A 26,340-nucleotide genomic window follows, 5' to 3' on the forward strand; every position below is an offset into this window, starting at 1 on the left:
TTAGGAGTCCCTTAGTTAGTCATGACTTAGTTAGTCATATTTAAAACACTACAAATAATGTCAGAGTACAATGAAAATGAATATACAGCAGCCTGCCTACTTTTGTCTCATTAACATTTTCATTTAACCTAAAACATCCAGCCTACGTGCACCTTCACAAACATACATACATAGAACTCCAACAAAATTACTGTGCTTTGCAGACACACAAATTGACATCTATGGTTTGCTCAAAAAGATAAATCAAACAATATAGAATTATATCTGTCTAAAACCCACCTTCCCCTTTATTATCAAATTCTCAGAATAAAGTTAAAATAAAACAATGTACTTTTCTCTGAAACCATTATAAAGTATTGGCATCAGAGAATTATACATGTTTAACAATATAGTCCACCAATAATGGGACAGATTTCAATCTAAAATGTTGGACATTAAAGCTGACCAACTATTGGTTGCTAGCTTGGGTCTTTGCAAAATAATCCTAATAGCTTTGGCGTTTTAGGATTTCTGTTGCTTTTGTAAGGCTGGGACAGTGGAACCGAACCCTCACAATTTACACAGAATCCGGTGCACCCTCACAGTACGCCAGTTGCATGTGTTCATTAAGTAATAGATTTCATTTAATTTACTCTTGTAATTACCAATCAAAGAACTTGTTATTCCATATTTCACTTTGAGATGTTTAAATCTTACAGCGATCACAACTTTCAGTAAGAGAATTAGGACAATTTTACCTAGGGTTTATATTTTAATTATAAATTATAAAGCTCAGACACATTGCATCATATTCTATTTTCCAGTGATATAGCTTTCAATCAGGGCTCCCAAAATACTTTTAAATGCTATCTCGGATTTAATTAACTCTCAGGAAAAATGGCTATATAATCTTGTACTCAGCTACTCACTTTCTGTCTGACTTACAAATAACTAAACTAGGTAGGAACACTGAATGGCCTCAGGCTGCTCTGCCAGGTAGGTTCTCTCTTCAGTCAGTATACCTGCTCCAAAATCCCGCTCAAGAAATCTGGTCCTGCAATGGGAAAGCCCTCTGCATCCATTCCAGTCTGGATTAAGCCCTTTTCAAGAGAATCTAAACATCTAATCTGCTTCTCTCTTGCATTTCTGTTTTCTCTCTTCCTCCTATGTGTTTGAGCTTAAATACCCAGCAAGCACCACCATAATAGCATCATTTGATGCATCTTTTTAGGTTGGATAGAACTGGTGATACGTGACCTTCCATTTTCCAGACCCTCCAGGGCCCTCCTCCTTGCTTCTAGTGGCTCATTGTATTGTAAGGGGAAGTGTAAGCTGTGAAGTAGCCCTAACCTTATAAGCGAGAAACCAATATTGAACTGGAATAGACATTTTTCAAATAATTTGCTAAATGATCATGTAATTTTGGTGAAAATAACATATTCCGATGTATAACAATGTTCAGAATCTATAAGTATAATATACATTTCTGCCACCTCATGCATGATGGTATTATTAAAATATGCAAATAATGCATAGTACACTTTTGAATATATCATTTGTATATGACCCTGTTTTTCTGCTAAATACAGTTCTGTATTTGGTTTTCTTATCAGAAAAACGATTCAGAAATTATACTTTGTATACTAAGTTGACTTTGTGCTATATATTTTAGCTGAATGGCATGGATGTGGCTTGCTCCGTTATCAACAGAAACCATATATTTTGAAAAAGACATACTGTTGGACAAAGGATCGTTTTAATAGGCAGCTTAATGGAATAGGCATGCTTCTTTGTGAAACCATAATGCTTTATAAGGTCAGGTGTTAAGGGCCTTTGTAGGCATCTATTTTAAGTTGCTCGTAATGATCAACCAGGTATCCATCAATCAAATTTCAGGGTAGTCATATAAGCTCAAAAGTAACAAGACCATGTTCTAACCGGAATTGCCAACATAAAGCTCACATTTAATATTATATGTAAAGTTTGAAAACAGGGTTTACCTGTAAAAACAGATGGGACAATAATGCTCTAAACATTGATCAACGTGATGGGTGATGGGGTCTGACTTTCATTAGAAAGAGCTTAACACATGGCTGTTTCTTCATGATGTATACATTTTGGGTTTATTAAGTTTACAGCTTAAAAATGCACAATAGGTCTATTCTGTCGCCTGTAACAGAAAAAAATGAAATTGCAGTTTTTACATATGATAGTAATCTGACAATATGTTGTTCTATCAACAGATATAACTTGATCTCCCATGTGATTTGTAATAAACATTCTGAATAGAATTTCATATACAAAACAATAATTCAAGTTACACGATTTATCATGTCCTCTTTCACATGGTCCCAAACACATAAAAGAACATTCAAGTAAAATTTTTCTTTCAATATGGCCTCACCAAGAGTTGGGCGGTAAGAAGGCGCTATTACTGCAGAGCGGAATTAGCGTTACCGCCGGGACTCGCAGCGCAAATAGTGCTGTATCATAAGTATGTGTGCACGTGCCCACGGCCCCGGTGGTAGCACTAATTCCGCTCGCCAGAAACAGCACCAGAAAGTGGGCTACTGCCCAAAAATCCAGCACCAATAGCGCTACCACTGCCGGCACAATTAGCGTGCAGTATTAGCACACAATATTACTGCCGGCGTGAAATGCGTCATCGCCGGAATGGGAAGCACTGCGGCAGCCATTTTGGAAATAACAATCCATCCAAAATCAGAGCCCCTGGTAGCCATCCACACCCCTAGAGCATCCAAAATGTCTCAGGAGAGGGTAAGGTGTGTCTCAGAAGAGGGCAAGGTGCAAGGCAGCCCAAGATCACTTGTGCAAATCGAAGTTCACTGAGGCAGAGCTTATTGTCTTGGTGGATGAGGTTGTGGCCCACCATGCAGAGCTACATGGTGGTAGACAGAGGAACACATCCTCCCAGATATGGCTGGCGGTAAGCCAGATGGTGCAGGCAGTCGGACGCATCCCCCGGGACAGAGAAGACTGCTGCAAAAGTTGGAATGACCTGCGTATGCGGGTCCGTGGAATCCTGGCCCAGCACAGACAGTACAGCCTGACCACCGGGGAAGGCTCACCTCTGCAACTTCACCTGACGCCCTGGGAGGAGAAGTGCAGTATAGTCATTGACATGGAGGGGATCGAGGGAGTTGCAGGAGCCGAGGCAGGTGCTGGCAGTGTAAGGAACTCATGGTGGCAACAGTAAAGACAGACACAAGTGATCACAGTTCAAGGGTGTTTATTAAACTGTATAATGGGTGAGAAAAATGCCTAATCTAAACCTAAATCTAAGATGGCAGCAAGCTACGACCATCAAATAATAATCAGTCCTAGTGGCGTCTTGTCAAAGAAAAAGGGCCTATACTAAAAAAACTATTGCCAGGCCCTGTTCACCAAATGATAAGTGAGGGTGGTATGGCTGGGTCTCCCTTCCCAATCTTTTCAGCACGGGACAAGGCAGGACCTTTGAGCACAGCACACTCTTGGGCCTCGCCAATACAAGATTACAGTTCCTTTCAACGATGCCAGGACCTTCAGGCGCCAAGTCTCTTTCCTGCAAAAGTCTCTTGCCTTAGAAGGCCAGCTGCACCAAAACAATAAACAAACAAAAGTTCTTTTGGCAATCTTTAGACGTTGGGTCCCTCAGCCGGGCTCTGATCCTTATTGCAACATTAGCCTCCCTCAATTGGGTTCATTACGGCCTTTCACTCAAAATGTATCACTTAGCGATCTTAATGTTCTTTTCACCAACTATCCATTGTGGCCATCCCTTAGCCGGGTTCACACTTGTCGTCACAATGTTCTCGGCTATGTCACTAGTTACTCTCAATTCACAAGCATCCTTCAGTCGGGTTTACATTTGCCAGCATTGTAGACATCCCTCAGCCGGGTTCACATTTGTCGTCACAATGTCTCTTCACTACTTCTTCTCTTTCTTTATGCTCGGGTCTTAAACCCCAGTCAGGCTTTCCTAAAAGCCCCCAACCAGGCTTCCCTTAAAGCCCCCATTCAGGCTTCCCTTAAAGCCCCCATTCAGGCTTCCCTTAAAGCCCACAGCCAGGCTTCCTTTAAAGCCCCCAGTCAGGCTTCACAAGTTCTATTAATCCCTGGTTTTCAGGTGTGTCCCTTGTTACCCTGATTTGTAGGCATCAGGTTTACATTTGCCACTGTCACAGGTCAATCAGTTTTCTCTCATGTGTCAAAGACATTCGGGTGTACGAGGGGTTTTGCTCGACCCTTGTAGGACCACTTCGATACTTTACACTAGCCTCTCCTAAGGCCTCTTGGTCTTCGTAGTTTCAACCAACAACACAACCCCAAACAGGCTTCGGTCAGAGTCCTTCTAATGAGAGCCCCCACAACGCCTGACCACTCTGCTTCTGAACCTTTCGATAGGGTGCCTTTAAAGTTCAAATACACAAGTTCGTTGCTCAAAAGGGTTGCCGCCTGCAACCTTGGGCCCAGCACAGTTCGGTTTCACCATCTGTCTTCTCCGACTCACCGGCTGTGCTGAACTGTTAGAGTTTCTTGTCTTGGAAATCAAGGACGGCACCACAGTGGCAAGCGCTTCTCCCCACTGGTGGCAAGCACTTCTCCACACTTTGACTATCAGCGCGGGAGGGCCCCATGTGCCGTTAACACCTGTCACACCACACGCCAGCTGGACTTTCCCCTTTCGGAGGCTTTGCAGTTTTGAGGTGAAAAGGGCAAGGTTAACTCCCTCCTCGTCATCCCTCCAGGGCTCTCCGCCTTCCTCCTCCGTTTGAACTGCCGGTCCAGAATTGCTGCTTCCTCGTGTGTTTGGCCTTGCTCGAAGTGTCCTTTTGTGCTCTGCCTTTTATCCCTGTGGGGAAGGGAAAGGGCAGTCAGGTGTGAATATTTATGGTTAATTGCCTGACTCTGCCTGACCCTTGCGTTGAAACATGTCAGGTAAACGGCCCTGGTGTCGGTCCGATGTCTGTCTCAGTGTAGGAAAGTGTTTGTGTTAGAAAAGAGGGGGGTAGAACTTTTCAGTATCCTATGAGGTAGGATGGGGAAAAGCTCCTCTCCGAGGACCCCTCCTCCAGGTGATCCTCCCGCACTGGTCCACCCCCAGGAACTGGATCCTATAGCGATGGCTGTGTCCTGGCCACCTGGATGACAGAACCCCAGGGACTAGCAAGTGAGACACCTTCAGGTTTATCACAGCAGCCAGGAGGCAGAAGGTGAGTCGACCCCATCCCCACCTGTTTGCATGTAACTACAACAGCCCAGAACAGCATCCCCCAGTGGAACTACCCATAAGCTGGACAGGGGGCAGTGTGTGGAAGCCACTACAGGCACCTACGGCAGCACCCATGTGCCAGTGCACCAAGGCCACCCTGTGAGCCAGAACAGTGGGGTGGGCAGCCAAGGGACACATTCAAGCACCAAACAGCAATGGCGGGGGCACAGCAGTGCCCCATAGGGACCTGGTAGTGACAAGTACCAGACTTCCCCCTCAATCATCATGCGTAACAGTGAAGTTGGCAGTGGTGATCTGATGCATGCAGATAAAGCAACAGTTAGGCCACCAATGTACCCCTGCCATGCCACCATGGCCTATTGCAATCCCCCAAGTGCCCAGCCCTCCAGCACGTGTCCCCATCGTCGACAATCCACAGCCAAACGCAAGCAGGCCTGGCCTGTGTATCAGTGCAACTGCCCCATGGCACACCCCTCATCATGTTATTGCCATCATGTATGTCAAAACACGTGAGGGAATGTGTCCTAACGCCATTCCCTATGTCCCCTAGAGGCACACACACTTCACCAGAGGCATCAGGGGATGAGGACGCAGTGGGGCCATCTTCACACACACCCTCCCGTGCCACCACCTGCACTACCACCCTGTGGAGGGAATGCCAAATGTCAACTAGGCGCAAGACGCACCCCACAAAAAACCTTTTGGGATGTGAGAGGATTATGAGCCCTCTTTTTAGCACATCCTCAATGGTATAGGCGAAGCCTTAAACAAAAAACACAACAGTGCTAAGGGGCTTATCTGTTCCCTTATTCATATGGGTCCCGATGCCTAGAGCATTAATCAACCATTCCAAAGCAGATTCCAGACATATTTACAAATATATATATATATATATCATTTATTAATCTTTTTGTTTAACAAAGCTAAAAGTTTGTTCACTAAGTCAACAAGCATTAAAAACCATCAGTGTCCAAAGGACCGTAGAAAGTGCAAATACAATTAGTGTGTACCCCTATGGATTAGGAGGTAAACCAAGAAGACAAGAAAAAATAATAATAATAATAAATGATACCAGGTTGTGTGTAAACCAAACGTGATCCGGAAATTGGGTCACTCTGTGGTAGTGTTGTGTAAATACCACCAGAGTAAACTTATTGTCACACTACATTCATTCCAATCTCAATTCAGACATTCTCATACTCTCATCACATTTCCAACATGTTTCTTTCTGATCGTGTGTGTAAATAGATTAAACAGAAATTCATCAGGGGTAGTCTGCCATCTACCAACTCAATTGTAACCTAAATAGATTTGGAAAAAGAGCCATTTTACATATACATAAGCTTTTGCCCAAAATTATTGAGAATAGGATGTCCAAACTTCACAAGTCCTATGAGTGGTCCATGATTCATTTGGTGCCCAACAGCAAAACGGACTCCATATCTGAAAAGGGGGAACAGATCAGGGTATAAATAAAGGATGCCCTGGTTATTCATTCTCTATAAGTAGAATTGAATAAAGATTACTTTGACCTTGTCTACAAGTACTGGTCATAAATTGCGATGTGTATACCCTAACTGGCACATACACCACTACAGTGATCAAAAAATAACAATAGCAGTGAAGTTTTGTATCTTAGTCCACCCTCTCAAAGGGTGGACTGAAAGCCCGAAATTGTTCAACCCACAGTGCTGATAACGGGAAATGAGACACATGACATGGCCAGACTGAAACTCTTTGCGTGCAAGAATACAGCTTCATGTAAAGTTAGCCACTTACTTAGAAAAAGGCAATTACTTATGGTCCGGAAACTCTCTAACTTGAAGTCTCCTTTGTTGCACAGTCATCTATCCTATGCGGTTCAGGTCAAAGCATCTAGCCAGAAGGAACTGGCTGTTAGAACTGTGGGGGACATAAGGGAGCAATATACTTATTTTGGACAGTCCGCTCTTATGCAAATTCAGCCTATATGTTTATTAAGTGAATTAAGCTGCTTACCAATCCTAAGGCGTTTCACTACGCAAGGTCAAACGATCAAAAATGGTGTTGTCTGGTTCAGCATGGATGTTTTCGGTTCGTGTTCCATTGCATACTGGACAGCCCCGGTTTAATAGTTCCATGGAGGTGCGTTAGCCGTCGGTGAACTAAAGATGATAATCATTGCCTGTGTGTTGAAAAAATATAGGTTGTTGAGGACATGGTTAGTGGGGGAAACCCTTGTTGTGAACAAACCCCTATTTCTATTTTCGGTTAGTTCATGCTTATAGTCCTATGGTTAAAGTAAGAGAATACAGCTTACTTTCATGTCACTATTCTGTGCAGGACAATTCCTTGATGTGCCCTGCTCTGTTTGGGTCTACAAACGCGTAGCCGGGTTGGTCCTACGCTGGAAACTAAATATTGTGCGCTTCGTTTAATTTCATGCACAACTCAGAGTTTCCCAATCTCTGTAAAGTGATGAAAATTGCTAGTTAAATAGTGCCCGAATCCCAGTCACAGGAGCACAAGCCATTTCGAAAAAGCTGCGAGTCGTCTAGCCTCTTAAGTAGTCTTACTGTTGTCTAGGTATCCTCCAGAGTAGTCCGTCCGTGCTTCCATTGCTGTTGCTGTATTGTTCGCAGAGTCACCTGACTCTTATACGTTGTACACTTGCGTATCTTCGCCGTCGTGCGTGCCTTGTGTTTGGGTCGCGAGTGTAGTGATCGCGTAGCCATTCAGCTGATAGTTAATGATGCTCTGTTAACACTACACTAGTCTTTCGCATGTCACGCTAATATGGCGCGTACCAACGTCCTGCGCGTCATGTCAATGACCCGAACGCAATGCCACTTAGCCGACAATCCACAATGCCTTGTTCACACTCTCCAAACCCCACGTCGGCACTGCCCATGCCAATCTATGAGCAGTCAAAAAGGCAGCACGGGCATGGCCACACCACAGGCCCAGTCTGCCAGGAGCACACATGTTGCCAGTGAGGACACCACTGTGGCAGTCCAGGTTGCCAGGGAGGACACAGCACCGACAACCATCACCCAGGAGGAACAAGGGGTGAGCAGCAGCAGCAGCAGTGATGGCCAACATGCGGCAGCGCCCCCGACACCAACCCGCAGTCGACTCCTTCCACCACCCAACCCACCTCAGAGCCCAGTCCAGTAAATGGCGCACAGCCCAAGCCCACAGGTCCCAGTAAGCTGGCGGCACGCACACACCCTGGAACCAGACACTAACACCACTCCTATGGCTCCCCAGTCGTCAGGCCCACCAGGAGACACCCCCCATCCTCCATCCCTTCCAACAGCCGCCCTGGGCACTGTCATGGAGCAGATAAATGCGATGGAGGAACAGCAGTACCAAATGGAGAGCATTGCCACTGCCCACAGCCAGCACGTGCAGGCCATTAGTGACGCCATCAAAGCGGCCACGAGGAGGATGGCCCGTGATAATGCGCGGAGCAGGAGAGTTGTGGAAGCCTGCACAGCATCACTGACTGGGTTTGGACAGAGGGTGCGCAAAATGTGCGAGCAGATGAGGGAGAGCAATGCCTTACAACGCCATCAGCTGCAGGTGGCAGCTTCTGTTGCATCCGCCTCCACCAGCCCCATGGAGGAATCCTCACAAAGCACACCTAAGCGGAGGTCCCTGCGCCTGCTGTGCTCACACTGCCCGTATGCTGGGGGTCGGGAGAAGAGGGCACAGGCATCAAGAATGGCATGACTTATGTTGGCATGAGTGGCCATGTTATGGACACAGTGGTGGGTGGGCGGAGGGAGGATGGAGTTTGAAAAAGTTACATACAAATGTGTTGGCCAAATAACATGCAAGGACATTCATAATTGTGTTCTTGTGCTCTTTATTCACACTGTGCTGGTTGTGTACTGGGTCAGGTCAACGTACTAAAAGTAATTGTCTATTAGCACCTGTTGGGCCACTCTCCCTTTCCACATTTCATCCATGTGGGCGTCTGGCCTAGCTCCTGCCACATGGTCATCATCTCCATCTTTCTCTGGGTTTGGCCTGTCAGTGTCAGGGGGTAGGAGCACATTCCTCCTCAGAGAAATTCTCTGGAGCATAGCACACACCAAGACTATTTTCACTACTTTGTCAGGGGCATACATCAGGGTCCTTCCAGTGCAGTCTAGGCAACGGAATCGTGCCTTCAGGAGTCCAAAGGTGTGCTCTATGCATATGCAGGTCCGGCTGTGGGCATGTTTGTAGGCGACCTCATGTAGTGTAGTGGGTCACGCAATAGGGTCCTCAGCCACGCCAGCTGTGGATATCCACAGTCACCTGCAAGGGGGGGGTGGAATATGGACATCAGTCATTTGTCTCATGCATGGGTCTGTGTATCTGGCAATTGTTAGCCGTGAGCATTCTTGTGTTCATCCAGCCCATGCAATGTGTATGTGTGATGGGTGTGCATCCTTTGCATATTATGCCATGCATTACTTGTCCTGTACATGCACCCGGTGACTTGGTTGCGGGTAGTCTGTGGCATGTCCCGGTTGACTGCACATGGGCAGACGGCTGTGGCATGGGTGGACATGCTGTTGCGTGTTGATGTGTGGATCTGTGCTGTGCCACATTCAAGATGCATTGTGGTACATGTGTTCTGATGTGTCATTGTGATGGCAGTGGTGTGTGTCCATCACAATTTGTGTGTCCAGACGGGTGAAACGTGTACATGCAACCTTGGATGCCCACCATCGATGGTGCAGGGGGTGCACGGGTGCTGCCAGTGCCTCCTCTTGACATGCAATGCTTCCTGTGGCTATCCCCTCTTTTTATCTTGTGCATCGACGTGCATATGTGGCAGGGTTTGCACTCTCCCATTATTCAGGTCCGTTGTCCTCTGTGGCTCTCCATGTATCCTGGCAGTGTGCTGTTGCGTAGGACCATGGAGTAGTGGGTGGATCCTGGGATAGCAGGAACAGCAGTGGGTTATGATGAGGTCAGGGCCACAGGCCACCTGCATGTTCATGGACTGGTAGTGCTTCCGGTACCTGTTTATGACCTCATGGGCCTGGGGCACCACCAACATTACATGGGTGCAGTCGATGGCTGCTATCACATTGGGCAGTTGTGCAGTGGCATAAAAGCGTGCCTTCATGTCATTGACCTGGGCCTGGGTGGCGGGCAGTGCGATGTGTTGGTTGACATGGCACAGAAGGGCATCCAGCTCCTGGCCCAGGACTGTGCTGAATGTTTACTGTACAGACGGTATAAAAGAATAACTGGAGCGCACACCTCTTTATGGTAAATTAGATTAGATCTGGGTGAAGACTATTCTATACTAATTCACAGGTGCCTGGGAGAGAATGAGACTGCCACAAGAAGTCGCCAGTATATACACAAGAAGTCGTCAGCACACCATATGTACTGACACAATAGTCAGTCAAATCTTATTACGATTATTAGGATTGTTTTTCAGTCAATTAAATCAAGGTAGTATATTAGTATCAAGTTGATGACTACAATTAGTTCCAAATGTAACAAAATTGAATATGCATATTGTACATAAGAGAAATACATATAACACAAATAGTTATAAACAGTCAAAAATTAAAAAGAGCTTGACGCGTTTTGGGAAAAATATACCTTCATCAGGAGCGAAATTTTCATTAAATTCATGAAATTCATCAGTTTTCTAGCTTCAATTCTAATCTATAATGTAAAATAAAAACAACTCAGAAGTTTGATACTTCTAAAGGTAAATTATCTCGTGAGTAGTTGATGATTTTTATACACAAATGTCACCTCATTAGAAGATTCGGTGAGTACCATAACATAGTTCGTAAGGACTATCACGTCTGGGGACAAAGACAAATACCCGTGTTAGGTCTTCAATTCTGTGGGAATTGTTCAATGAAAATGATAAGTTGACGGATCCAAAAACAGTGGAGTGTGTCAATGTAATGGAACAAGTCCACGGTAAGCCAATGATCATACCTCTATAATTCTTTCTCATAGAATTTTCGGTGCCCATAGATGAATCCCGATATGAAATTGATGGAGTCTCTTAACTGTGGAGAATTTCAAGAAATAAGGACACTCGCACACGCAGACACTCCATTTGGAGGTATGTGCCTTTTGAACAATCATTACTTGAGTTGTAACGTTCACCAGCTACTAGGTTTTAGATACTATTGGCCTCATTTCTGTTTACCATTAATTACTTGCAATTTTCAAGCAAAGTATAATTTTGACCTCAAATGAATTAATTGTGCACACCACGTTCAATCAAATAATATTTTACAGTGCTTAGGGCAGGGTGCAAAATGTGCACTTGCAACTACCCATTAGCTAGTGATAACTGACTCTTGACGAGTAAAAAATGGTGTGCTGTGTGTATATAATTAGAACTGAGGTGCCAAGTGACTCATTATACCTGGCTGCTAGCAAACAACTTACTTGAAATTGTTTCCCCTCGCCAAGGATACTACAAAGAACCAAAAGACTTTATTCCAAATTAAAACCAGTAAGATATGGAGGTGGTAGCTGAAACTGATTCAACAGCTAAGGGTTCTGTGAAATGGTTGTTTATTTATTTATTTATTTTTCCATTTGTATAGCGTGCTAATCCCATGGGCATCAAGGCGCTGAACCAGTTACACTTAGCGAGGAACCATAACATAGCATATAACTTTCAGGATAATTCAGAGTATATGAAGCATTTTGCATAGGAGAACAGTAATAGATGCATGGTTAAAAAAAAAAGTTGATCACACTCATTGACTGTTACTCCACCTCAGGGGGGGTGAGCGAAAGGAGATAGAGTGAACAGCAAAGATTTTACAGCTTTTTAGAGCTTTAGAGTTATGATTGACATCTTGTTTTAATGATAATTATTTAGAAGTTTGTTTTATTTTAATAGTACCAAAAGTGACAAAGTGTCATGATAGCTTAAAGATAGATTAAAGTGTTTTCGCTGCTCAACAAACCATGTATTGAAGTGCAATGTTATGTAGTGTGTTTACATACATTATTTTTAAAGACTTACTTACAAGGGCCTCATCACCAGTTGGGCGGTATCCCAGCTGTAATGCCACCCAACTTTATTGCATTAGCGCCACCCAGTCAGGCGCTAATAGCACCGAAAACGGGGCGCTAAATGGGATTTTCACCTCCAGCAAAAAGCTGGAGGTAACACAGCCCATTGAGCACCCAACTTAAATGCGGCGGTAATAGCATTACTGCTGCATTTAAGGTATACCGCCCAATTCGTGATGAAATCTTTTAATTTTAATGCACCATTGTATTGCTGTTATCTTGTTACCCAAAACATTGTGTCCATTAGCCCATCGATAACTTGAAGTACTTCCAAATAACTTGGTGAGTCATGGTAAAAGATGTAAATGTACTTCCATACTCGAAAATACGAATGGAGGTTTAATGTGTTATATGAGATGTATATTAATTTAACCAACACTTGAATGAACTGATGTTTCATCTTATTTAAATGCTGATGTTCACTGTGAGGAATACTGTTATATAAAATATCTTTATATATAGAGATGTTGCCTGACCATAAGTTCGAAAATGGTTCAAATGGACAAATGCTGTTAAATTTAAGGTGTTGCATTAATTTCCAAAATATGTTATATAAAAGGCACAGGATGTCAGTGGCTTTAGGTTTGCCTGAGGTAACGGCTTTGACTTTCCAACCCCAGTTATATTTTCTGCGTTAACAATTGTCTGGGCATGAAATTGCTAACATCCAAGGGAAAAAAATAGAAAAAATGGCTTCATGTGTAATGCACGTAATATTATCAAAGAATGTAAGAGGGCTTGGCATAGCTATCAAAAGCTAAACATCTCTGTAAAGATTGCAATCTAAAATTGCTATGATTCAGAAAACATCTTTCAGAGAGTGAGCAAACAAAATAATACATGTAGTGGGTGGTAATCCTACAGTTTTCACCGGCAAAAGTAGAGAGTAAAATGTATTTTATGCACATTTAACTTCACATATTGTAAAAGGAAGAGGCAGATAGAGTGTGTGTAATCCAAGAAAGTTCATGACTTTTAGTCCTAAAGCAATGTGGTTTAATGTTTTGAAGTGATTTCAAGAACGTTTGGAATGGACAAAGTACTGGGAAATATAATAGTGGCTGGTTACTGTAAACAACCATTAGATCCAATTTCCATTTAAATCAGATCTCCTCATGTAGATACATATAACTAATGAAACAGAGTAACATGCCTCTTTGAGAGGCTTGCTCACTGACACATGACAGTGACAGCGCTGACACATGTATTATATCAGCTTGATGTGGCTGTAATATGTATGAGAGATGCTAGCCACCATACCTTAACTAAGGCATGGCTTATATTTAAAGTTTACAACTGCCACCAGCAGAGTTGCTCTCATAGTTTTGTGGTTTAGGAGAAGAGGTGCATATATTAAATGCAGCCTCTGCACGACAGATACTTGGCTGTCTCTGTCGCTGTCAAGAGGCACCTGTGATCCTTGAACCTGCTCAGTTCCACTGGAGAGTAGGTGCTGCAGATTAGGGTACTGATGCAGCAGAGCAGAGGTGTACACAATGCTTTTGGCATGGAGCTTAGAAAAGGTCACATATCATTTTATTAATTGATCGAAATAAAAAACATCCAGGTGCTTCTTCACCTTTGCCAGATGGCAATTCCTTATAGCCAGATTGAAAACAAAATGCTGGAAAGATGTTTGTAAAACTTACAACACTTCACGAAGGTTTGGCACAAATCAGTGCAGCGGTTTCTGCTGTAGGTGCTGTAAAATGTTGTCTATATGAAATAAATGGGAAAGTCTATGTTTTGGAGCCCTCCAATAACTTGAATTCATTGACAAGTTGTGTGCGGGCCCATCAAGGGGCTGCAAAGTTGTAGGGGTTGTCCCAAAACGTGCATATCCCATCTACTTTTTCATAGACCAATGTTTGCTCTCATCTACAGCTTGGGCACAGTGGGCCTAGATCTAGTGGTTCGAGGTGGGGGGACGAGTCCCTGCACCACCCGCTATGTGATGTAGGGACTGTGGATGGCATGGGTAGGAACATTTCGTCATCCATACCACCACCTGTGAGCTTGGCAGGGACTTGTCACAAGGACATCATAGTCAACATGGACCCTTTAAGAAGATCTGGTCCGCTGGTAGAGTTGAAAACGAAGGAATTATAACTGCTGGGATACAAATCCAACAAGAGGGATTTGCAAAGACATGGTCTCCTGCAGTTAAATCATGAGCCCTGCGCCTGCCTTCATTTGTTTGTCTGGCCAAGAACTCGAGAAGCAAACCGTTCTTAGCTGTGCATTACTGTTTAGCTTCAAGAGAGCAAAGGGAAGAGTTATTAGGTTTGCCAACTGCCAGACACTCCCTCCAGGTATACATGTAGTCTGAAAATTCAAGATGGCTGATCACATGTTTGTTTGTTTATTTATTTACAAGGCGCGCCAGACCCGAAGGTATCAGGGCGCAGAAAGAGACAAGAATATTTTCAGCTTAGGTTACAGGGCTGTACAGGTATAAACGAAGGGATAATGTCAACAAATTAAATACAACAAAAAAGTAAAACAGTTCAGAGCAGGAGGAGGTCAAAAACATTTAGATATTATATACATCAGAAATATGGACAACTCAAGTATCAGAGTGTTTCAAAAAGACCTTATAGAGTATATACAGGAGATAGGGATGAGCAGTCAGGCAGTATATACAGCGCAGGGTACTAGGGCGGGGCCGGCTGGAGGCGCTCTATATTTTAGAGGTCATTTTCTTTAATCCAGTTGATAATGTTGTGTCTGAAATGGGTGTAAGATTGGTCTGCCCTTATGGCAGGGGGTAGAGAGTTCCACAGCTGAGCGGATTTAACTGGGAAGCTACACCCACCAGTTTTGGTGAGTTTGAACCTAGGTACCGTTAGGGAATTGGAGTTGGTGGTTCTTGTTGGTCTGTTGGATGTTTGTCTGTTAAATCTTTCTATAAGATAGCGTGGGGCAGCGTTATTTAGACACTTGTGTGTAAGTGAGGCACTTTTTAGCAGAATTCTATCATTGGTGGTGAGCCAATTGTTCATTCTCCTTATTTCTGAAATATGATTTTTTTTTGCTATGCCCAGTGCTGCTCTAAGGGCGTTATTTTGGAGAATCTGGATTTTGTTAATGATATAATTGTTGGCCCCCAGGTATAGGGTGTTGCAGTAGTCCAGTTTCGAAAGAATTAGGGCTACGGCCAGGGTGGTGCAACTGTGCATGGAGAGGAAAGGTTTGGCAGCTCTAATTAGCTTACAGGTGTAAGCAGATGCGTAGGCCATAGAGTTAACCTGTTTGGCGAATGAAAGGGTGGCATCTAAGTAGAAGCCTAAAGTTTTTACTTGTTTGGCAACTCTGATGGTGTTGCCATCGGTGCTGAAACTGGCGTATTTGTGGCCGAGTTTATTGAGATTGGGAGTAGTGCTGAGGATGATGAGCTCAGTTTTGTCATCATTCAGGCATATTTGATTGATCACGGAAAGACATCCAGAGGATACAATTTGAAAGTTGGTATCAAGGGATTTTATTAAACCTGATACAATTTAAATATATGACTCAAATCATGATTTTAATCTGCACTTAAGGCAACAATTTATATAGCAGGAAAAAACTTTTAAGAACACATCTATATAATAAAATACATCCTATTCAATCGTACAGCCATTCATCCACATGCAAACATCAACCATCCAACTATTCATACAAAACTCCAAGGGATACAAAATATATAAAATCTAAAAAAAAATCTACAAAAACCCATGACATATAATTCATCAGTTAGATTATTTATAGAAAGAATGTGAAGTCAATATGCTTGGCCACAGTAGATAATAAAGGTGGCCAGACAGTTGAGACCCAGGACTCCTTAAGGTTGCTGGGGATGGTGCCAGTGAAAAAAGATGCATTAATTAGCTTTGTGATGAAAGGTGATTGATCTCTGGCAGCATCTTTGATAATTTGGGCTGGGCATGAGTCACCTTGGTAGTTACATGGTTTTAGGGTGAGGATGACTTTTTCAACCTCTAGGATAGACACTTTGGAGAAGCTGAAGCGGTTAATGGGTTTGTGTGCAGGCGTGGGCTTGCTAGGTTGTTGGACTGAATTGTGAAGGTTATCTTTTTTATTAGCGATCTTATCCTGGAGGGATGCTATTTTATTAGATAGGCTTGTTGAATGCTGGTGCACCAGTTTTTGTCTTTTACACAGTTGTCTGGCGTAGAAATGGGGTTTCGACTTCTTTGAGGATTATGAAAAGTTCTTTAATGCTTGAGTTGGCTTGTTGGATTCTCTTGTTGTAGGTGTCTTGTTTGGCAAGGATTATTTCTTTCTTATAGTGGGAAGATATGTTGCTAAGGTTGGACCTATTGTCGTCCGAAGGTAGTTGTCTCCATATAGCTTTACTTTTTCTTTTTTCTAGTCTCAATAATTTAAGGTGTGGAGAAAACCAGGAATTCAGATGCATTTTGGGTTTACTCTTTCTCAGTTTAAGTGGGGCAATGGAGTCTAAGGCTTCAGACATTATTTTGTTGTATTCATTGACTAGGATGGAGGGGTCGGTGAACTCTGTTAGGAAGTTAAGTGTTGGTACTATTAGAGGTATTAGTTTGTCAGCCGTGATGTTTTTTTTAATTCCTGGTGGGTGCGGAGGTGGCCGGTGGGATGTGTTTAGTGGTCAATGATATGGCTTCTAGTGAGAATGCTAGGAGGTGGTGGGCTGACCATAATTGTGGAGTGATTCGACGTAATGGAGGCATTGCAATTATAGTCTGCCCCCAATCAAGAGTTCTTCCTTTGTTATGGGTGGGGAGAGTCACTTTTTGACTAAAGCCTAGTTCAGTGAGAGAGCCAGCAATTAAAGCTGCTTGCTGGTCTTTAGGGTCTTTAAACCCCAGTTTGAAATCACCTAGCAAGAGGATTTGTGAAGTATTTTTAGGTTGTCGAAGAGGATGAGGATTAGGTCTTCCTCAAAAGACCCAATGGGGAGTGGGGGTCTATATAATAGGTTAATGGAGAGGGTTTGGGATCCGGAGATCGGTAGTTTAGTGAGCATGGATTCGCAAGATTTAACATCAGGTGAGGGGGCTAGTCTCATAGCTAGGTTGGTTTTGGCTATTATAGCTATGCCTCCACCGCGGGCCTCAGTTCTATCTGCTCTGAGTATTGTGTAATCCTCTGGGACTGCAAGTGTGAGGGCGGTGCCAGCTGCAGTATGAAGCCATGATTCAGTGATGGCCAGGAAATCAAACTTTTCTGCCTGAATAAGGTCCGCTATCTCTTGTGCGTGAGCCACTACGGATCGGGCATTTATTAGGGCCCTTTTGAGGTGTGGAACGTTATTCCCTGTCAGTGTTTTTAATGGGATCTGGTTATTTGTTGCATTCTCGAGAGGTACATTATGAGGTTTATTCTGGTGGCAGTTTTCATGCTTAGGTATTGGAGGGGTGAAGAGAGTATTATTTAAGCTAGCTTTGGTGGGTTTAATTGGGGGGCATAGTTTTCTAGAGTTTATATTGATAGCTGACCTGGCGAGAGGTTCGAATAATTTAGAAAGTCTGGAACAGAGTCTATGGTTTCTAATGGAGGAACTACAGTTTTGGGTAGGTCCTGAATGTGATCGTTGGGGGTTCGTGGTTGTCCATGACTCAGGTTGTTAGGTGACAATGGTGTCAAAGGGACCTCCATGAGAGCTGATAGATGATCACTCATAGTTACATAGGGAGCATTTGGGAGGTATAGGCCTCTGGTGCATGTCATGGAGATCATGTATAGAATGGCACTAAATAGAACTGTATATATGCCCGTCACATACATGGTAAGGCAATGTAGTCAGGTAGAGATGGCTAATTCGATGTAGCTACCAGTGGGGTGAGATAGTAAAGTTAAATTAGTAGCCTTGTTTGAGTTCCTACCATTGGACTGATACAATAGACTAACACTGTGTGGTCTAGAAGGCTAGTTCAAGATACTACCAGTAGGGTGGAGTGACACAGTTTGGCATTGTAGGCTAGTTCTAGGTACTACCAGTAGGGTAGTGTGAAGAAGGTGGCAAAGTAGGCTAGTTCTAGATACTACCAATAGGGTAGAATGACACAGTTGGCAAACTAGGCTAGTTCAAGATGCAATCAGTAGAGTAGAGTGACACAGTTAGGCAAAGTAGGCTATATCAGGATGCTACCAATAGGGTAGAATGACACAGTTAGGCAAACTAGGCTAGTTCAGGATGCTACCAATAGGGTAGAATGACACAGTTAGGCAAACTAGGCTAGTTCAGGATGCTACCAATAGGGTAGAATGACACAGTTAGGCAAACTAGGCTAGTTCAGGATGCTACCAATAGGGTAGAATGATGCAGTTAGGCAAAGTAGGCTAGTTCAGGGTACTACCAATAGGGTCGAAGGATACAGTTTGGCAAGGTTGGTTAGGGCAACTTGTACAATACAATACTGTGCGTCTTATGTGGTGCATTTGGCCAGTGATACATTAATTTGTGGTGCCAGTGGATAATACGCAATAATATGTAAGACAGTTATTCATGCATTTCAGTTGGGTCATTTCTGTGATGATCATCAACAGCACTAGAAAATTAAACAGCATGCATTTGTTTGTATAGATCAGAGACCATATTACGGCTGCAATGGCTATGTGGCTCGTGGGTGGAGGGGCGTATGTCATGAATAAAGCGAAGGACAGTAGCAACCAGGGTGAGTCTCATAGTGACTGCTGGGCTAGGGTGTGAAGACCTATGGATAAGGCCTCAGGCGTTGTGGTTTACGTTCAGCATTCAGCAAGGTAGCAACAGCAGTATGGCGTGCCTAGTGGTCGAGGTTGGCTATGAGACAGCATATATTCCCCATGCACCAAGCCAGTTCTGAGAGCTTGAGGGCAGGTATAGGGGGAGGTAGGTCACAGTTGAAGATGTGTTAGCTCTATCTACAACGTGTTTTTTTTGGTCGAGAAAGGGTTAGATTCTCGCACTCGTTGCGGGATCAAAAGGGTGGGGGACAATGGTCTCCAAGAACAATGTTATGGCCTGCGGGGAAACAAAGCGGATGAAAGAAGGAGCTCACTTACTCTATACAGGTAGCAGGGGGTGGCAGCAAGCGGCCCGCCATGGACAGGCACAGACGGGCCCTTTTGCTTGGCCCTTCTGCGACGGCACTTCCATGTATAAAACCTCAGCCCACAGAGAGGAAGTGGACAGGTCTAGAAACACAAGCACACAGAAAAACACCACCCAGGAGGAAACCTAGCGCAATCAAATGCCCATTGTCCTAATTGCACACACACTTGCAAAACACAGCCCTCAGACTAACCTTGGAGGCTTTGTTGGGAGAGTGTAAGAAGAGCAGTGGGGGTGTTTAAAGTGAGTGGAGACAAGGAGAAGGTACATGCTGGAGGCAGGAAGAGAGTGCGTTGAGGGTGGCTGGAGGAGAAGAAAGAGTTGGGCGGGTGAGAGGAGAAGGAAATGGTTTGTTCAAGAGAGCATATTGCAGAGATATTCATCAGAGGTGAGAGAGAGAGAGACTGAGACCGAGACCAGGGGTCAGAAGGGAAGAAATCCAGTTGGTTGTAGAAGGGACCAAGGAGGCAGAGTCCCAGAAGAAGTAGGAAGAGGAGGACAGTAATGGGAGTGAAGGGGTGAAAGAGCCAGTAGAGGGTTAAAGAGGAGTATGCAATTAATCAATGACAGTGGTAAGAACACAGAAAGTGACGGAGTCGGTGCAGAGTCTCGTGAGTCTCTGACACACTGCTTTCCTGGAGTTCCTGCTAGTGGATTGTTTGTCCTCTTTCTATCTCCACTATTGAGTGAGGGGTGTGGATCATAAAAACCCCTGCTACCCGCGGAGCGGCGCGGAGTCGGTGCAGAGTCTCGTGAGTCTCGTGTGTCTCGTGAGTCTTGTGAGTCTCGTGAGTCTCTGGAGGCTCACGAGGCTTGTGAGGTGTTAGGGAGAATTCTCTTTTTAGGCTGAATTTCCTAACCTAGTGAGTCCCCCAGCTGTTTGCTGGATTTCTGGAGTTTGTTTATTTCTCCTGCCAAGAGTGAGACTCTTTTTCTCCCACTCTTGGACATGATTTATGGTGTCTCTTTGACTGTTAATGTGTTTTATGGGCTATGGGGTCCTTTACTCCATAGGGTCTCATGTGTTTTTACTATGTGTGTTACACAGCACCCTCTGTGCAGTGACACAGGGGTGTCATAGTGACACCCCACCATAGACTCCAAACCCTGGGACTGACTACTGTCTCCCAGGGCATGTAAAGTCACCATTGGTTTTAATAGTCCCAAATTATGAACAGAAACTAGTACAAACCATCATATTGTGGACGTACTGGGCGTGGCAATTCTATTGACCCGGGGTCTGTTAGTCAAGGGGGCACGTTTCCGCCCCCCCCTGATCGAGTTTTGGCTGGTGGCAGTAGATACTACTTTTTATATTCGACCGCGAATATATCCCTATGGGATTTTCCCATTGTTTAATATTAATTCGCCGGTTGGTATTTTTTGCCAGGACTCAATTCGAAAATGGCGTTTGTGTTCTCTTCTGTGACTCCAACCCAAGTCGAGCCCTTTGTTCCACTTTTGGCGGGCTTCTCCAAAGAAGCCTCCAAAAGTGGTGCCACTCTGTCTGGGTACCACAGGGGGTGTGGGAGGGGGTTTAGGCACCCTGGACTGAGTTACCTTGGTAACTCAAGTCGCACTCTTGTGTGATTGGCCCAAGTGGTGAGCCATCCGGCTCACCACTTAGCATGGTTGATTGACAGCTAGGCTGAGTGAATGGGGGTGTGCTGCATAAAAGCAGGGCTTTGGGGACTGAAACTTCAGAAGTCGCCACAGGACCTGAGAATCCGACGAGGGAGAAGCTGAGCCGACCTGCTACGACGACACCACCGGTGGAGCCCTGCGGAACCGACTCACCACTTCCCGACGACAGAGAAGATCTCCCAGCTGGAGAGTCTTCTTCCCCTGACTGGTGGGCACAACCAGTTTACCCACTTTTCCTCGCATCCCAGGACGTCTTGTGGTCGAATTGCCCGTGCCAAGCACCCCGGCAACCGGATAGCCACTTACCACTGGACCGCGAATAAAAGGACCGCTCCTTTTAACTGAGAACTCCGCGGCTGGTTTCTTCCCTGGCAGTGCAACGGACTCCTGTCTTCCTCCCCGACGAGATCCTCTCTTCCCCCGGACGAAGCACCGACTTGCATCCACTGCCAGGAACAACTGCCCCCGCTGGAGTATTCTCACCACTTTAAGGTACTGTGTCCGCCAAGCCTCCCTTTCTAAAGATTGCTACAAGGTAATAATAATCCCTTAACCTTCTGGACTGGGCTGGCCGCCTTGACCATCTAACTGGTCCCTTTCTTTTGGTCCAACTCTTTCTGAACCTTGTCGAGACTTTTGTGCACTTTTCAACCGTGTGACCTGGGACACATTTCGTTCTGATCCTCTTAAAGTGGATCCGGCTTTCTGAACTCTAACTTCACGGTTTGACTCTGCCTTCCTCTCTTGCTGTGTTCTTGTGAAAGTGTTGGGATCTGTTTCAATATATACTCTGCCTTTCTCTCCCTTTTAAAATGAATTATTAGAGTGCCATCTGCGTTAAGCGCTCACCGCTGTCTGAAAATAAGTGGGGCTTTATTTAAGACTTGTCTAATATTCTTTTAAGGGAGTGTATATCTTTTAGTGACCGTGTTTTTGAACTGCTTAAAATGAGTGCCTGTGTGTTTTATTAGATGTGGTTTTAAATAAATAATTATATCTCTTTTACACCAAGCTCTGGTCAGTGTTTGCTTGTTCTACTGTGTTCTTTTGACCTATTGTGAATACTCTGTATACTGCCTAACTCTTCTTGAGGGAAGTCTGACTGCTCAGCCACAGCTTCCAAGTGAATCTGTGTGGTACAGACTGCTACCAAGTGGGTTTACTGCCAAACACCTGTAGTCTTAAATCTTTTGCAGTGGTCCCAGAGGGAACTGCACAGGTTACTGCCTAACATGAGGCACCCTTCTGTCAGCCCAGCGTGTGTTCAGCATGAACCGTGAGAAGTATCTGCAACGAATAATCCACCACCCCCTAACACGATTACAGCTGCGTCGTACTGAGCGAGGAGACCGAGGAGAGTCCATGAAGATGACTGACACTATGAGCCGGCACAAAGCAGACTCTGCGGCTCCCCAAGTAAGAAAAGCATGCAGCTTCTCCTCCCCTGCCCCTCGCATAATCTCCCTGCCACATCATTTAACATTCAAGCCCAGTGTAAGCTATTCGAACATGTTTGCTAATGACAACGCGAGTGAGTCTGCACATATGCTACACACAATTGACGGCTTATCCCAAACTCACCCCACACTTAAAAACTGTGAGTTTCTCCCCTCTAACAAGCTCTCACCTGTGGGGGTGGGGCTGGGGGTGATGAGTGCTGCAGGACGGTGTGTTGCTGCCGCGGCCGGCTGTTGGTGTGCTGAGAGGAGGCGGCGGCTGTTGTTTCAGCTGGCCGCGCTCCAAATGATCAAAGCGAAAAGAGCGCGAGGGGGAGGGCGGATGATCCCCCCGCAGCTCCTGAAGGAGATGATTCTGTGACCGCTCTGCCGCAGCTGCGAGTGTTGGCCGCGCACACGGCGTAGGCTACCGGTCTGGTTGCAGAATCAGTGTCTGGGATGTTGGTGCCAAGAGAGAGGCGCCTGACTTCAGAGAGTACAAGTGATTGGTTGGAGTGTGCGATGGCCTGCCCAGGAGGCCTCGCGAGTGCTCACAAGTGTTATGAGGTAGACACCTCCCGTCCTAGGCACATTCCAGAGCTATGTGAAAACAACATGGACATCCCAGAGACATTTGAAAACAACAAGGAGAGCATTGAAGACCTCCTAATATTGGAAGTGTCAGATGTAAACTCTGAAACTAACAAATCATACATGGGAAAACCGGTAAAACACAATGACGCCTCATGCCAAGACGAGGCGGTGAGTTTTTCCTTACAAGAGAATGCAGATCCATTCCTCTCTTTAAAGAACAACACTCTGGCCCTCATTACGACCCTTGCGGAAATCGACTGACCGGAGCGCCACAGCGTAAATAGCGTTTCCGCCATTGCACGAAGGAGCAAAGTGCGGCCCATTCCGACCCATCGGGCACGAGCACCACGGCATGGCGGAAGTGCAAAGTCCGCGATGGCGGAAAAGACCCCAAAACGGCCCACACCGCCGCCGTACGGCGCCCCAGGTGCAATACCGCCACCCCTCTTAGCGGTCACCGCAGTGTGCGCCTACCGGAAAGTACGGTGGCCGGAAATATACGGAAACGGGAGTTAAAACACGGGCCCGGAACGGGAAACATCCCGGCGTACACCTATAAATACACTAAAACCACACAACCACTAAAAACACTACCCTGAGACACACCCCACCCCGTCAACCACCCTAGCGAAACCAAGAAAAATGGGAAAAGCAGCGAAGAAAGCGTGCGACCGCAAGCGGCAGGTCCACTTCTCCCGTGAGGAACTCACCGTGCAAACAGAGACCCTCCAGGAGAATGCTGCCGTGGTCTTCTCCACGCAAATGACCAGGACGGCACTTGCAAACAAGAAGGCCATATGGGCTCTGGTTGCACAGCGGGTAAGTGCGGTGGGGACCGCACCCCGCACCCCACAGCAATGCCGCAAGCGATGGGACGACCTGCGGATACGCGTCCGCAGCATACTCTCTGCCAACCGCAACATTGCCACAGCCACCGGGGGAGGTCCTGAATCACCCATCAAGTTGACCCCCTGGGAAGAAATCTGTGCCTCCACCATCGGAATGGAGAGCATTGAGGGAGTCGGAGGGATGGAGAAAGGAGTGCAGACATCCGAAGATTCAGGTAGGTGGGCCAGATAAAACAATCCACACAGTCCATCCATGTGAAGTACCATGCGTCCACATAGTGCAACAGAAACACATGTCCTGGAGAACGTCCACACACATCGGCCTGATAGCGCACGTTAAAACCCACAATAAATACATAAATAATTAAAAACCCTTAAAACACCCACTACATGTGCAGCAGGCACACCCTAACTGCAGGCTGCCAAACAACTGCACCCTCACTCCACACACAAATGAAAGCACCTCCAAGGCCCCGACCCAAATCACCCTCAGGTACCACCCCAATGCATGTGATACAATGCCATTCCAATACCCACAGACCCATTAATAACCCTCGCCCTCCTTTACTCCACCACAGGGTCCGATCCAAACGACGAGCATCAGGACACCCCTACCAGCACACCTGCAAAGAGGGCCAAGACCAACGGCCAAAGACCCTCCACCTCAGCTGCACGCATCAAGACACGGCAGCAGACCAAATCAGGTGGCAGCACAGAGGAGGGAACATCAACAGGCACCCCAGCAGCCAGCATGCCCACAACACCACCACCACAGGTCCCCCCAACGGATGCCACAGAAGGCACTGCCTCTGGTGGCAGCAGCACCATAGGTGACACCCCATTGATGGCAGCATGCTCCGACACAGAAGACGGGGATGTCGAAGTCAGATCCATCCATGACCTGTCCCAATCCCCCTGTCTGTCCCATCCCGTACAACATGAGGATACCACGCAGGGGCACCCACAAGACGACGACTGGCCATCCCCCACAAGCCCTGTGGCAAGGCAACATGAGGTCAACAGCCCCTCTGTGACACCCCCGCAAATGGCCATGGCCCAGCAGAGGCAACAGTCCCTCGACCAGTTAATCGTGCAACAGCAGCAACTGGCCACGCTCCTCAAGGACCATGCCGATGAATGTGGGGGCACTAAGGCAGACATAGAAACATCAACTGAAACACTTAGGGCAGAAATGGAGAGAAGTACAGAGACACTAAGGGCACAAATGGAGAGTAGCACCGAGAGCCTGAGAGTACAAATGGAGAGTGGCACCGAGAGCCTGAGAGTCCAAATGGAGAGAAGCACCGAGAGCCTGAGGGGGGAACTGCATGCGACGTCCAAAGACGTATGTGCCGAACTTGCCGCAGTGCGCCGTGTGCTCACTGAGCTCTCACAAACCCTTAGGGACATGCATGGACGTGAGCAGGCAGAGACATCATCCGTTGCAAATTCCGTCCAGGGCAGCCCCCAACGTAGATCTGGGAGGAACCTGCGCTCCACAGGCAGGGGTGCCCCTGATACCCGCAGAGGGGGCTTGCAATAGCGACAGCCCACTGACAATGAGCATCTTTGGACACTGGTGTTCGGGGGGGAGGTAGGAGGGTGGAGGGGGTGTGTTGGGCTCACTTGGGTGGCGGGTCGATAGGGTGTTCAACATGATATCACATATGCCATAAACAGTGCACGATCAACCAATGAGATGTGTGGACAATGATCTTTGTGTACTAGGCCATCATAGGCGTACAGTCCATATTGTGCATGTACCAGACACACACAGTGCCACGAGTCCCGTGTCCATGTATCAGCCACCAGGCATGAGTGCTAGAAGCATACATCAATGAGATGCTGACGAATGTCACGGGCCTCCTGTGCCTCGCAGACTCCTTGAGGTGCTGCCACATCCCCACCCTCATCATGACCATCATCCGGTGCTTGCAGTTCTGCGTCAGGGGGCATGGGCACATTTCTACGTACGCACATGTTGTGGAGCATGACACATGCCATCACCATCTTTGCAACCTTCTCATGGCGGTACAGGAGTGCCCCGCCAGACCTGCTGAGGCAGCGGAAACGGCCCTTCAGTAGGCCGAATGCCTGCTCAATGACTACACGGGTACGTGAGTGGGCATGGTTGTAGTCCTCCTCATGCTGGTCCCGTGGGTTCCGGACTGGTGTGAGGAGCCATCTCTTCAGTGGATATCCAGCATCACCTGTATGTGGACGAGAAACGTAGGATGTGGGATGCCATTGATACGTACGCACACCCCCCCCCTTCCTGCCAGTACATTGCCAAATCACATACCCCACATCATCATGCATGCAATGAGACTCACCGAGTAGCCAGGATCTGTTCCCTGCGTGTCGCTCCATGTAGCGTGGTATGGTAGAGTTCCTCAAGACCATGGAATCATGGGTTGATCCAGGGAATTGGGCACAACAATGCGTAAAGATCCTGTTGGAGTCACACACCATTTGTAC

The 26,340-nt window shown here is 46.1% G+C and overlaps 1 protein-coding gene across 2 annotated transcripts in view; it reads right to left on the reverse strand.

Annotated features, from left to right (window-relative positions):
- Positions 1-26,340, reverse strand: part of LOC138539841 (interferon-induced protein 44-like) — a 354,668-nt gene that overhangs the window by 262,537 nt on the left and 65,791 nt on the right. Inside the window, exon 2 of one of the 2 annotated variants that reach the window (XM_069641639.1) lies at positions 10,811-10,876. The exons of the other annotated variant lie outside the window; for it this stretch is intronic. The gene's annotated coding sequence lies outside the window, so the exon portion shown is untranslated. The remainder of the gene's footprint in view (positions 1-10,810; positions 10,877-26,340) is intronic. 2 annotated transcript variants of the gene reach the window in all.

Source organism: Ambystoma mexicanum, chromosome 1q, assembly GCF_040938575.1.
Source record: "Ambystoma mexicanum isolate Mex_15411 chromosome 1q, UKY_AmexF1_1, whole genome shotgun sequence".
In the NCBI taxonomy this organism is placed as follows: domain Eukaryota; kingdom Metazoa; phylum Chordata; class Amphibia; order Caudata; family Ambystomatidae; genus Ambystoma; species Ambystoma mexicanum.